This window comes from Myotis myotis, unplaced genomic scaffold (genome assembly GCF_014108235.1).
Source record: "Myotis myotis isolate mMyoMyo1 unplaced genomic scaffold, mMyoMyo1.p scaffold_m19_p_2, whole genome shotgun sequence".
NCBI classification, from domain to species: domain Eukaryota; kingdom Metazoa; phylum Chordata; class Mammalia; order Chiroptera; family Vespertilionidae; genus Myotis; species Myotis myotis.
The window spans coordinates 162,046,777-162,060,116 of NW_023416324.1; the positions used below are offsets into that span (position 1 = coordinate 162,046,777).

Consider the following 13,340-nt stretch of genomic DNA (forward strand, 5'->3'; position numbering starts at 1 on the left):
AAAAATCCGGGGCTAAAATTATACTTAACTAGGGGCCCAGTGCACAAATTCATACGCCTTGAAAGGAACTGTGGGCCACAAGGCTGTGGTAGACACAGGGGCGGGTCTCAGCCCACCCTCCATGCCCCTGCCTGGCCCCCGCTGCCGCAGCCCATGGCCCCCGGTCTGCTGGCAGCCCCGCTCCCACTGCCCCCGCTCCCATGCGCTGACAGCGCCAGCCCCGTTCGAACCTGCTGACGGCGTGGAGCGATTGGGCCGGGGCCAGGAGTGGCTGCAGCCCTGATTGCCCCTCAGGAGCAAGGGGAGGTGGAGAAGTCCTCAGGGAGGAAAGAATTTTCAGTAACCACCAGAGGCTTGCCCTGATGACAGCGACCAGCGCCCACCTTGGTCTGGCACCCCCGCTCACCTGCACCATCCTGCCTCAGCCAACGCCTGCCATGTTCCACACACGCCCCCGGTGGTCAGCGCAAGTCATAGCAACCAACTGTTTGGTTGTTTCGCTGTTTGGTCTATTTGCATATTAGCCTTTTATTATATAGGATGGTAAAATACTGAATGCTTTCCCCCTAAGACCAGAAACAAGACAAATATATCCACTTTTGCTGCTTCTATTCAACACTGTACTAGATATTCTAGCAAAACAAATGACGCAAGAAAATAAACAGTGTTTGCATGGAAAGAAAGAAGTAAAATTATCTCTATTTGCAGATGACATAATCTGATATATAGAAAACCTTAGAGAATCCACTAAAAACCTATAAGAACTAATAAACAAGTTCAGCAAAAAAATCAAAAATATATTCCCATATAGTAGCAATAAACAATGCAACAATAAAATTAAGAAAGTAATGTCACTAATAGCATCAAAAAGGATAAAGTACTTAGCAATAAATTTAACAAGAGAGGTACAAGACTTGTATACTGAAAAACTTTAAAACATCCTTAAAAGAAATTAACAAAGACCTAAATAAATAGACATCTGGTGTTCATGGATTGGGAAACTTAATATTGTTAAGAGGAATATATTTTAACAAATTGATCTGCGGATTGAACAGAAACCAGGTAAAAACCTCATCAGTGGTTTTTGCAGAAATTTACAAACTGATCCTAAAATTCATATGGAAGTGCAAGGGAACCAGAATACCCTAAACAATCTTAAAAGAGAAGAACAAAATTGGAGGATGCATACTTCCTGATTTCAAAACTTACTACAAAGCTACAGTAATCAAGATACTGTGGTAGTAGCATAAAGATAGATATATATAGATCAAGGAATAGAACTGAGGGTCCAGAAATAAATACCTACATTTATGGTCAAATGATTTCGGACAGGGTGCCAAGACAATGCAGTAGAGAAAAAAAATAATAATCTTTTCAACAAATGGTGCTGGGACCAACAGATATACACGTGCAAAAGAATGAAGTTAAGCCTGTTCCTCACATCAAACACAAAAATTAACTCTAAGTGGATTAAAGACATATATATATATATATATACACACACACACATACTAGAGGCCCAGTGCACAAAAATTTGTGCACTCAGGGGGTAGGGGGGGCCCCTCAGCCTGGCCTGTGCCCTCTCGAAGTCTGGGACCCCTTGGGAGATAACGACCTGCTGGCTTAGGCCTGCTCCCAGGTGGCAGAGGGCAGGCCCAATCCCTAGGTGCAGCCCCTGGTCAGGCTCAGAGCAGGGCTGATTGGGGAGTTGGGGCGCCGCCCCTGTCATGCACAGAGCAGGGCGGATCGGGAGGTTGCGATGCCACCCTCAGTCACGCTCAGGGTAGGGCCGATTGGGGGATTTGGGCACCGTCCCCTGTCACACTGAAGGCAGGGTCGATAGGCAGGTTGCGGCGCCACCCCCTGTCACGCACAGAGCAGGGCCGATCAGGGGGTTGGGGAGCTCCCCCCTGTCACTCACAGAGTAGGGCCAATAGGGGAGTTGGGGCACCGCCCCCTGTCACGCACAGAGCAGGGCGGATCAGGGGGTTGGGGCGCCGCACCCTGTCACACTCAGGGCAGGGCCGATGGGGAGGTTATAGCTCTACCCCATCACACACAGAGCAGGGCCCGTGGGGGGCAGTTGGGGCGTCGCCCTCTATCACCCACAGAGCAGGGCCAAGCAGGGGGTTGGGGTGCCACCACTGTCACACTCAGGGCAGGGCCAATGGGGAGGTTATGGCTCTACCCCGTCACACACAGAGCAGGGCCAATCAGGGGGTTGGGGCACCGCAGCCCGTCACACACAGAGCCGCAGGGCAATCAGGGGGTTGGGGAGCTCCCCCCTATCAGGCACAGAGCAGGGCTGATCAGGGGGTTGGGGCACCTTCCCCTCACGAACAGAGCAGGGCCGATAGGGAGGTTGTGGCCCCGCCCCCTGTCACACACAGAGCTGCAGGGCGATCAGGGGGTTTGGGCGCTGCCCCCTGTCACGCTGATCCCGGTGCTGGGAGGCATATTACCCTTTTACTATATAGGATAGAGGCCTGGTGGACGGGTGGGGGCCGGCTGGTTTGCCCTGAAGGGTGTCCTGGATCAGGGTGGGGGTCCCCACTGGGTTGCCTGGCCAGCCTGGATGAGGGGATGATGGCTGTTTGCAGCTGGTCACACACCCTTCAGGGTGGGGGTCCCCACTGGGGTGCCTGGCCAGTCTGGGTGAGGGGCTGAGGGCTGTTTTCAGGCTGGCGGTGACTGAAGCTCCCAACCGCTCCTTTTTTTCTTTTTTTTTATTCTGGGCCAGCTTTAGCTTTGCGGCTTGGCTCCAGCTCTTAGGCCTCCGCTGCTGAAAGCAGGTGTCTGGCCTTTGTTTACCTTCTGTATTTGAAACAATGTTGCAATCCTGCTGGCTGAAGCCAGGCTGACTAAAGCAGGTTTCTGGGGTTTTGTTTAGCTTCTATATTTGTAACATAGTTGCTTAGAGTTGCAGCTCAGAGGCCTGCAGCGGCAGGCGGGGAACGTTGGAGTCCTCCATCACTGAAGCAAGCAAGCCTCGTGTTCGCTTTAAGCTGCCTGGCTGCCAGCCGCCATCTTGGCTGGCAGTTAATTTGCATATTGCCCTGATTAGCCAATGGGAAGGGTAGCGGTCGTACGCTAATTACCATGTTCCTCTTTTATTAGATAGGATATCCTATATAATAAAGAGGTAATATGCAAATTAACCCTCACACCCTCACAAGATGGCTGCCTACAACCAGGCCAGCAGGGGGGTTAGTGAGGGACGACCAAACGACTGAACAGCAGGCTGTGTGGGGCGACCAGGCCGGCGGGGGTTTGGGGGGGGCCGTGAGGGGTGACCAGGCTGGGGGGGTTGGGGGGGAGTTGGGAGTGACCAGGCCAGCAGGGGGGGGTGCAGTTAGGGGCAATCAGGCAGAGGGGGGCAGTTGGGGACGACCAGGCTGGCAGGGGGGGACAGTAAGGAGTAACCAGGTCGATGGGGGCGGGCAGTTAGGGGCAACAGGCAGGCGGGGAGATGAGTGATTAGGAGCCAGTGGTCCAGGATTGTGAGAGGGATGTCCCGGATTGGAGAGGGTGCAGGCTGGGCTGAGGGGGGACCCCCCCCCACCACCACCCCATGCACAAATTTCACGCATCGGGCCTCTAGTGTGTGTGTGTGTATATATGCTAAAATTATAAAATTCTTAGAAGAAAATATAGGAGTAAATCTTTGTAACCCTGGATAAGGCAAAGCCTTCTTAGATATGACTCCAAAAGTACCATCAAGAAAAAAAAAAAGATAAATTTGATTTCAAATTTCTTAAAATTTAAAACTGTTACAATAGCATCAAAACAATAAAGTACTTAGAAATAAGCTTAACCAAGGGGACAAAAGACTTGTACATTAAAAACAACACAAATGAAACAAATGAAAATACAAATAAATGGAAAGATATTTCATGAATTGTTAAAAGCTCTATACTACCCAAAGCAATTTACAGAATCAATGCAATCCCTATCAAAATCAAGGGATTTGCTAGTTATACTTAACTAGGGGCCCAGTGCATGAATTCATGCACCTTGAAAGGAACTGTGGGCCACAAGGCTGCGGTAGACACAGGGGCGGGTTTTGGCCCACCCTCCATGCCCCTGCCTGGCCCCTCCTGCCGTGGCCCCTGGCCCCTGTCTGCTGGCAGCCCCGCTTCCACTGCCACAGCTCCCATACGCTGACAGCGCCAGCCCCACTCGAACCTGCTGACAGCGTGGAGCGATTGGGCAGGTGACAGTAGCGGGTGCGTAAAATTTCTATTTTACAGAAATAGAAATGTAATCCTAAAATTCAAATGAAACCACACAAAAAACAAACAGCCAAAACAATATAAAAGATCAAAGCTGGAGGGCTCACATTTCCTAATTTCTAAACATATTACAAAGCTACAATAATTAATACAGTATAGTGCCAGCCTAAGAACAGACGTACACACAAATACAAGAAACACAGCCCAGAAATAGACCCATACATACAGGGACAAACCCATCTTCAGTAAGAGTACCAATATTTGGCCATAAAAAAAGAATAAAATCTTAGCATTTGTGGCAGCATGAATGGGCCTACAGGGTATTATACTAAGTGAAATAAGTCAGTCAGAGAAAGACAAATACCATACATTTTCACTTATATTTGGAATCTAAAGGACAATATAAATGAACAAAACAGAAAGAGAAAACTGAGTGTTGCTATAGCGAGGGCGATTTGGGGACTGAATGAAAAAGGTAAAGGGATTAAGTACCGATTGGTAGTTACAAAATAACCATGGGGATGTAAAATACAGCATAGGAAATATAGTCAATAATATTTTTTAATATATATATATTGATTTCAGAGGAAGAGAGAGGGAGAGGGAGAGAGAGACAGAACATCAATGATAAGATGGGCTGCCTCCCACACACACCCCCACCAAGGACCGCGCCTGCAACCCTGGTATGTGCCCTGATCAGAAATTGTCCACAACCTCCTGGCTCAACTACTGAGCCACTATATACCTATTAGAACACCTAAAATAATAACTATATATGGTGCCAGGTGGGTACTGAAAATATTGGGGGAGGGGACACTTTGTATAGTATGACTGTCTCTAACCACTATGATATACACCTGAAATTAATACAAAATAATATTGAATGTAAACTGAAATTTTTTTAAAAAAGGAAAAACTTTTAAAGAGTACCAATAATGCCCTTACCGGTTTGGCTCAGTGGATAGAGCGTCGGCCTGTGGACTGAAAGGTCCCAGGTTCAATTCCGGTCAAGGGCATGTACCTTGGTTGTGAGCACATCCCCAGTAGGGGGTGTGCAGGAGGCAGCTGATCGATGTTTCTAACTCTCTATCCCTCTCCCTTCCTCTCTGTAAAAAAATAAATAAATAAATAAATAAATAAATAGTACCAAGAATACACAATAAAGAAAGGATAGGCTTTTCAACAAATGATGCTGAGAAAACTGGATATCCACATGCAAAAGAATGGAAATGGACCCTTATCTTATACCAGCGGTTCTCAACCTGTGGGTCGCGACCCCTTTGGGGTCGAATGACCCTTTCACAGGGGTCGCCTAAGATCATCAGAAAACAAATATATAATTACATATTGTTTTTGTGATTAATCACTATGCTTTAATTATGTTCAATTTGTAACAATGAAATTGGGGGTCACCACAACATGAGGAACTGTATTAAAAGGTCGAGGCATTAGGAAGACTGAGAACCACTGCCTTTTACCATATACAAAAATAAACTCAAAATAGATTAAAGACTGGAACATGAGGCTTAAAACTATAAAACTCCTAAAAGAAAACCTAAGGGGAAAAGTAATGACATTGGTCTTGGCAATGATTTATTAAATATGACTCAACAATTCCACTTATAGATATATATCCAACAGAATTAAAAATAAATGTTCACATAAAAACTTGCACATGAATGTTCATACCAGCATTATTCATAATAGCCAAAAAGTGGAAACAACCCACATCAGTCAACTGATGGATAAACAAAATGTAGAAGTATATCCATACAAGAGAATACTATTCAGCAATAAAAAGGAGTGAACCTCTAACATGTACTACACCTACATCACACAACATTATGCTAAATGAAAGAAGCCAGATATTGTTATGATTCCATTAATATGAAATATCCAGAGCAGGCAAATTCATAGAGACAGAAAGTAAATTAATCGTTGCCAATGGTTAGGACAAAGAGAGAATGGAGAGTGACTGTTAACGGATACAGAGTTTCTTTTTAGGGTGATGAAAATGTTCTGAAATTGATTATGGTGATGGCTGCATAACTCTGTAAATACCCTAAAATTTTTTGAAATGGGTATGTTGTATAGCACCTAATATGTAGCTCAATAAAGCTATTTAAGAAAAACTACATGATGCCTAGAATTTGCTTCAAAATAATATGGAAGATCTCAATAAATAGAGAGACAGTCTGTAGTCATAAATTAAAAATCTCTATACAGTGCCCATCAACAAATGAGTGGATTAAAAACTGTGGTACATCTACACAATGGAATACTCCGCTACTGTAATAAAGAAAGAACTCTTACCATTTGCAACAACATGGATGGACCTGGAGAGCATTATGCTAAGCGAAATAAGCCGGTCAGAGAAAGATAAATATCACATGATAGCACTCATTTGTGGAATATAATGACCAATATAAACTGATGAACAAAAACAGATACAGAGACAGAGAAACATCGATCAAACCATCAAACCTCAAAGGGAAGGCAGGGGGGTGGGAGGGGGAGAGGTAAAAGATCAACCAATGGACATAGCATAACCAATGGACACAGTAGGGGGGCGAGGTATGTGGGGGGGCGGTGAGGGGCGGGGAGAGGCTGGGGAGAGGTCAATGGGGGAAAAAGAGATATATGTAATACTTTAAACAATAAAGAATTTAAATTAAAAATAAATAAATAAATAAAAGTTTAAAAAATTCTATACAATAAAAGACTCCCCAAATTAAAATTTAGGTTTATTCTATTCCTATCAAAATCCTAGCAAGATATTTTTTTGTGGACATAGACGAAATTATTCTAAAAGTTACATGAAGAAAGAAACTATAATTGGAAAAACAATCTTAACAAAGTTAGAGGAATACTTTACCTGATGGTAAAACTTACTACACACTTATAATAATCAAGACAGTATGGTACTGACAGATAAACACATAGATCAATGAACAAAATACAGAACCCCAAAATAGACCACCACAAATATGCCCAACTGATTTTTTACAATGGGCAAAAACAATTCAATGGAGGAACAATAGTCCTTTCAACAAATAGTGCTGACACAATTAAACATCCATAAGCAAAAAAAAAAAAAAAAACACACCAAACACAACTTTTTCCGAAGATGGCGCCAAAAGTGAAAAAGGAAACCCCTACCCTTCCCAAAGCCTAAGCCAAAGCAAAGGCTTTGAAGGCAAAGAAAGTATCCAGAGCCACACAAAGATCTGCACTAACACTGAACCACAACAGCTGGGCTGACAAAGGTCTTTAAAGAACTCTCAAAACTTAACAGTAAAAAAAAATTTTTTATCTGATTATCTGATTTGAAAATGAGCAAAAGACATAAACAGCAAATAAGTACATATAAAGATGCTCAATATCATTAGTCATTAGGGAGATGCAAATTAAAACTGTAAGATATCACTATATACCAATTAGAACAGCTAAAACAATAAATAGCAATAATAACAAATGCTAACAAGGATGAAGAAAGAGTAGACCTTTCATCCACTGCTGATGAGAATGTAAAATGGTAGACAGTTTGGAAGTTTCTTACAAAACTGAACATGTCCTTGCCGTACAACCCAGGCAGTTCACTCTTTATCTCAGAGAATTATACACAAAATCCTGTATATAAATGTTCATAACCACTTTATTCTTAATAGCAAAATACTGAATAATACCAAAAGTCCTTCGACAGGTGAATGGTTAAACAAAGTATATAATAACATACCATTAAATGCTATTCTTGAAATAATAAACCTATAGAGATAGAGAATAACTTATCAGGGGACGGGGAGAGGGTCTGGGTTGGGATGCGACTATAAAGGGGTAGCAACAGGGGTTTTATGGTAATGGAACAGTTCTGTTATCTTTGCTGTGATAGTAGTTACATAATTTTATACATGGGAGAAAACTGCATAAAACTATACACACACAAATAAATTCAGGTTTTTAAAAATGGTAAAACTGAGTAAGTTTAGCTAAGTTTAGTTAACAGTAATATACCAGTATCAATTTCCTGGTTTTGATGTCTTACTAGAGCATTAAGATGTAACCACTGGGGGAAAGCTAGATAAAGGATATATAGGACTATGCTAATTCTGCAACTTCTTGTGAGTCCATATTGTTTCAAAATAAAGTTGAAAAGAAAAGAAGAGGGGAGAAAAGAGGTGTGGGTATTGGCATACCTCAGAGATATTGCAGATTTGGCTCCAGACCACCACAATAAAGTGAGTTGTAATCTTTTTTCTGGTAGAGGGTCTGGCCTTCAATTTGTTAAAAATGCAACACTGCCCAGCCGTTGTGACTCAGTGGTTAAACATCAACCTATGAACTAGGAATTCACAGTTTGATTCCAGGTTAGGGCACTTCCCGCGGTTTGGGGTTCAATCCTGGGGGGGTGGGGGCGAGCAGGGGGCAGCCCATCAATGATTCTTTCTCATCATTGATGTTTCTCTCTCTCTTCCTTTCCCTTCCTCTCTGAAATCAATAAAAATGTATTTATAAAAACTGCAACATCTATGAAGCACAATAAAGTAAAGCACAATAAAACGAGGTATGCCTGTACTAATGAAATGAGACTGGCCATTAATTGCTAACTCTTGAAGTTAGGTCATAGATATATGGAGATTAATACTACTACTCTATTTTTCATCTATTAAATTTTTCCATAATAAAAGGTTTAATGAAAATATAAGAAAGCCATATATCAAAATATTAGTAGTACCTTCTCCAGTTGATTTTTACTTTTGCTAATATCATTTTAAATTTTTTCTATAAAATAAATGTATTATATAAAACAATTTTTAAAGAAATCTTTGCTCATGTGGTCTTTGGTCCTCATTATTTTACTCATATTTTTAAAAAGCAGCACTGCAGGAAAAAAAATTTAAACACAGAAAAAACCCCATTTATATTACTTCCTGACAATACACAGCTTTATTTGAAAGTATTTCATCTAAATACACAATTTATATTTCATCCAGTTACATTTCACCTGAAAGTTCCATTATTTTTTTTTCTAAAATTAGCCAAAACATTTGCTAGAATAGATTTACAATCAGCACAATAACTCACTATTATTGTGATCTTCATATTACAGACTGCATATCTAAATTCAAGAAACCATAAGACATTTTAACAATTCCAGTTGATTTTGCAATTGTAATGTTGCCTACGGTATCATTCATTACTAACTTTAAATTTTGTTTTAAAATTGTATGTGCTATTTTCAATTTTTAACATTTTTTTTAAAGCAGATGCTGAAAAGTTCAACACATGTGAATCTGAAAAAGTAACAATAATTCATTGAATACTGAGATTCTCACAATGTAATTATATTTTTATTTGATTAATTTCTTTGTATATCAAACAAAATGATACAATATTGTTTTCCTCAGTAATAACTTGTTAATTTTAATTAAATAAGTTAAAATTATTTATTATAGAAATAACAAGAGACCTGAGCTCTGCATTATCGGTGGAACCTTGGGTAAGTCAGAATCTCTCTGAAACTCCATTTCCTTATCTACATACTGAAAGGGTTATACTTGTTAATCTTCCAACTCCAAAATCCTATGTAATGAGGCTCTAAAATATACTTAATAAGCTTTGACCCATGATCATTCTAATGACATCTTTGGAAAAACATTTATAACAGATGTATCACAGGAATGTAATTATAATTATATACTTATTTACATTATAAGTTTATAAATAATTTTTATATATTTAAATTATTTAGTAGAATATTATTCTCAACATATTAGATCAGGGTTTCTCAACATCTACACTACTGACATTCTGCACTGGAAAACTCTTTGTTGTGGGCGGTATCATGTCCATTGTAGGATGTTTAGCATCTACCTACTATTTACCAAATAGAATCCTCCAGTGCAACCAAAAATGTCTTCAGACATTGGTGGAGACCTCTGGTATTGGATTTTAAAATTTGAGGGTTCTTTGGAGATGGAAAGAAGGAAGAAGATTGTCTTTGTTTTTGCGATATAGGCAAAAAGGTATTAGAAAGGCTAGGAATGAAGAAAACAAAAAGGTTCAATTATAACTCATACCACGATATAAAGAAAAGGTACTTTTTTGTATAAGGCTTACTGAAAACATGTGAATAAAATATTGTTGTATAGATCTAATACAGTAAGTAACAAGAACAAGACTAATAGTATATGTATAAAGCTGAGATTATCCACAGGTATACCATCCTCAATAAAGAGCATCCTCAATAAAGCCAAAAGGGTTTTTTTTACCAGAGATTATTGAAGTTAACATAATTATTCGTCTCCCTACCATTTGTGAGGAGGGTAAACATTCTCAAGTTACTTGCTGTTCACTAACCAGTGAGAATACCCACATTGAAATACACGTTCACCAGTTAAATACAAAAAGCATCTATCTGTTTTAATCAAGTGTAAATGGGCTACAAATGCCATGAAAAGTAACAATGGGGAATATCCTCAAGTCCTTTATGTATTTAAAGAAAGGCCAAAGACATTCAGTGTGGAGAAACTACATTTAATTGTTACAACAGAAAATTAAATGTTCACATACCCATTTTTTGGCTCTTTAATACTCACTATAAGATCAACTCAGTCATTATTTTCCACCAAACAGACAAATACCCAGTTTCCTTAGTCTATTCTTGGATAGGTCACCAGACTGGGAATAAGAGACCCAGAGTCTATTCCCAGCTGCAAAACAGACTGGTAATCTCAAACAAATTATTCACTCAGGTTAAGGTTCTAAACCGGTATCATGCTGACAATACTGAAAATCTGCCCAGAAACACGCACTGAGAAACCCAGGACTTCCTACTACACCCAAAGGACAACTGCAAACGTATTTTTAGATTTAATAAATCTAAAAATCTGAATAGCATTTTATTTATAGCAACATTTAACATACTTAAAATTTCAAAACTGTGTGGTGCCTTTACCACTGCTCTCTATTAAATTAGTAAGAAATGCTTTTTTTTAAATACCATGCCCGATTTTTGCAAAACTCTATATGTAAACTACACAAATCATGATTATTATGTAAAACCAAAAATAAAAGCTGTTTTTAACCCAAGCTCTCGGGAGGGGTTCTAACTCTATCTAGCTTTCAGTGTCCTACACAAGTAGCTCTTTCCTGACTGTAAGAAGTGCCTCGCAAAGTCTGGAGAGGAAAAGCCTGCCCACAGTCTAAATCTGGAAAGGCCTTAGGGCTGCTCTGACCACTGAACACGCAGATTTGACGAGCGCAACCAGATGCGGATACTGCGTACATTTTTTTGGTCTTCATATCTAGCAAAATCTGTCTACTAGACCAAGTTCCGCATCTGACCTTATGCACACCATAAAACTGTAAACACAATGCAGTCCCACAGAAGACTGGGGGGCTAGGAGGGAAAAGAGGGTGTCAATAACGGTTCGGGGCCCCGCTGTCAGGCAGACACCGTCAGCGCCAAGAAGCACTCGCAAAGTTTGCCCTCGCGCTGCAGACAGGGGGCCTGCGGGGGCCCGAAGACCCGTGTCAGGGAGGCCCCGCCGCCGCCGAGGCCGCGGGCCGGGCTGCCCCCGCGCAGGAAAAGCCGACTTCTCCGCGCTCCCCACCGCCTCCCAGCACACGGGCGCACTAACGCACGCGCGCATACACACACACACACACGCACACACACACACAAAAAAAAACACGCGCGCGCGCTCACACACACACACACATGCACACACACAAAAGGAAGCCGCGCGAGCCGCGAGCGGAGGTCTGGTCCCGGCGCTCAGGAAAGCCCCTCCCCCGTCCCCACCTCGCGGCCCCGGCCCCCCTCACTTACCAGAGCGCCCCCGGAGGAGCCGCGGGTGCCTGAATCCCCGCAGCCCGCCCCCACCCGCGGCTCCGCTCGGCCGGGCTCGCGGGCGGTGCCGGCGGCGGCGCGGCGGCTGCGGGACCACCACCCGCGCGGCTCCGGAGCGCCTCTGCTCCGCCAGCCGACAAGCCGAGCGCCAGGCAAAATCCCGCCGTGCGGCTGCGGATCGGCGTGGGCTCTAAGAGCCCGGGGAACAGAAGGGCTCCCTATCTGCCTGGTTTCTTAAGAAATAAAATCATAATGCACAATTACCTCCTTTCCTTACTGAACTACTCATCAAAAGTAGAATCCAACACAACACTCCTTACAAGAAGAAATCTCTTTCAGTAACCTCTTACCCTAAGCTTTCCTCTTAATCTTACTTCGCCACACCTTCATCTACTCATTTTAGTTTGCCCTTGTCTTCCAGTTTTTAACCTAAGAACTGCATTTTCCCAAAAGAATAACCTTTTCTAAACCATCTTTCCAATTATACTCTTTTGAAACTTCTCTACTGTAACAAGCTTCCTCATAAATTCCTTCCATCTCCAATTTACCTATTCAAAACCTCTCCACAACTTTTATAATTGTTATCAGCTCCTACCAAATAATTCATAAATAACTTTCTCAAACACTGCATTTTTTGTCCGTTCCCTCATTCCCTGACACTCTCCATTTAACACCCTAATTGTCCTCAAATTTTGTGAACCTACTTCAGAGAGGCCACCACAGTCATTGAAAAATCCATTTCCTAAGCATACCCCCAATTAATTTGATAATGATCTTTCCAAATATTCTCTACCAATTCATTTGAACCACTCATAACTCAAGACCACCATCCCATTTCCCTGAAGACTAATTATAGAACCTAATCAAATTAACACATTACCTCAACATTATATGTAACCATACATGCAAGTGTGTATGTGTTGACAAGCACACATCTACAGGACCCATACCAGCACACCTTTATCTCATCTTTTTTATTTCTTTCATTGTCTCATTTCCAGGTACCCAACCCCTATTCTGTTAAGTCACTTATCTATGTTAAATTAATATAATTATCACTTAAATACTCTCCATTTCTACCATAATCATTCCCAACACCTTCCTTAAGATATCATCATTAGTCTAACCCAAAGTTCACTCAAATATTCTGAATATACCCCCCTCCTCTCCAAGGCCCAGCTATGTTTGAAACTAGTCCTAAAAACAATTCTAGATGAAATCAGGTTACAGCAAAGTGACATCCCGTGGCCCTCTTA

At 41.7% G+C, this 13,340-nt stretch overlaps 1 protein-coding gene across 12 annotated transcripts in view; it reads right to left on the bottom strand.

Annotated features, from left to right (window-relative positions):
* The window catches only part of ZNF148 (zinc finger protein 148), a 139,262-nt gene that overhangs the window by 111,366 nt on the left and 14,556 nt on the right, over positions 1-13,340 (bottom strand). Inside the window, exon 1 of one of the 12 annotated variants that reach the window (XM_036352945.1) lies at positions 6,546-6,564. The exons of the other annotated variants lie outside the window; for them this stretch is intronic. The gene's annotated coding sequence lies outside the window, so the exon portion shown is untranslated. Of the gene's footprint in view, positions 1-6,545; positions 6,565-13,340 lie in introns of those variants that run through there. 12 annotated transcript variants of the gene reach the window in all.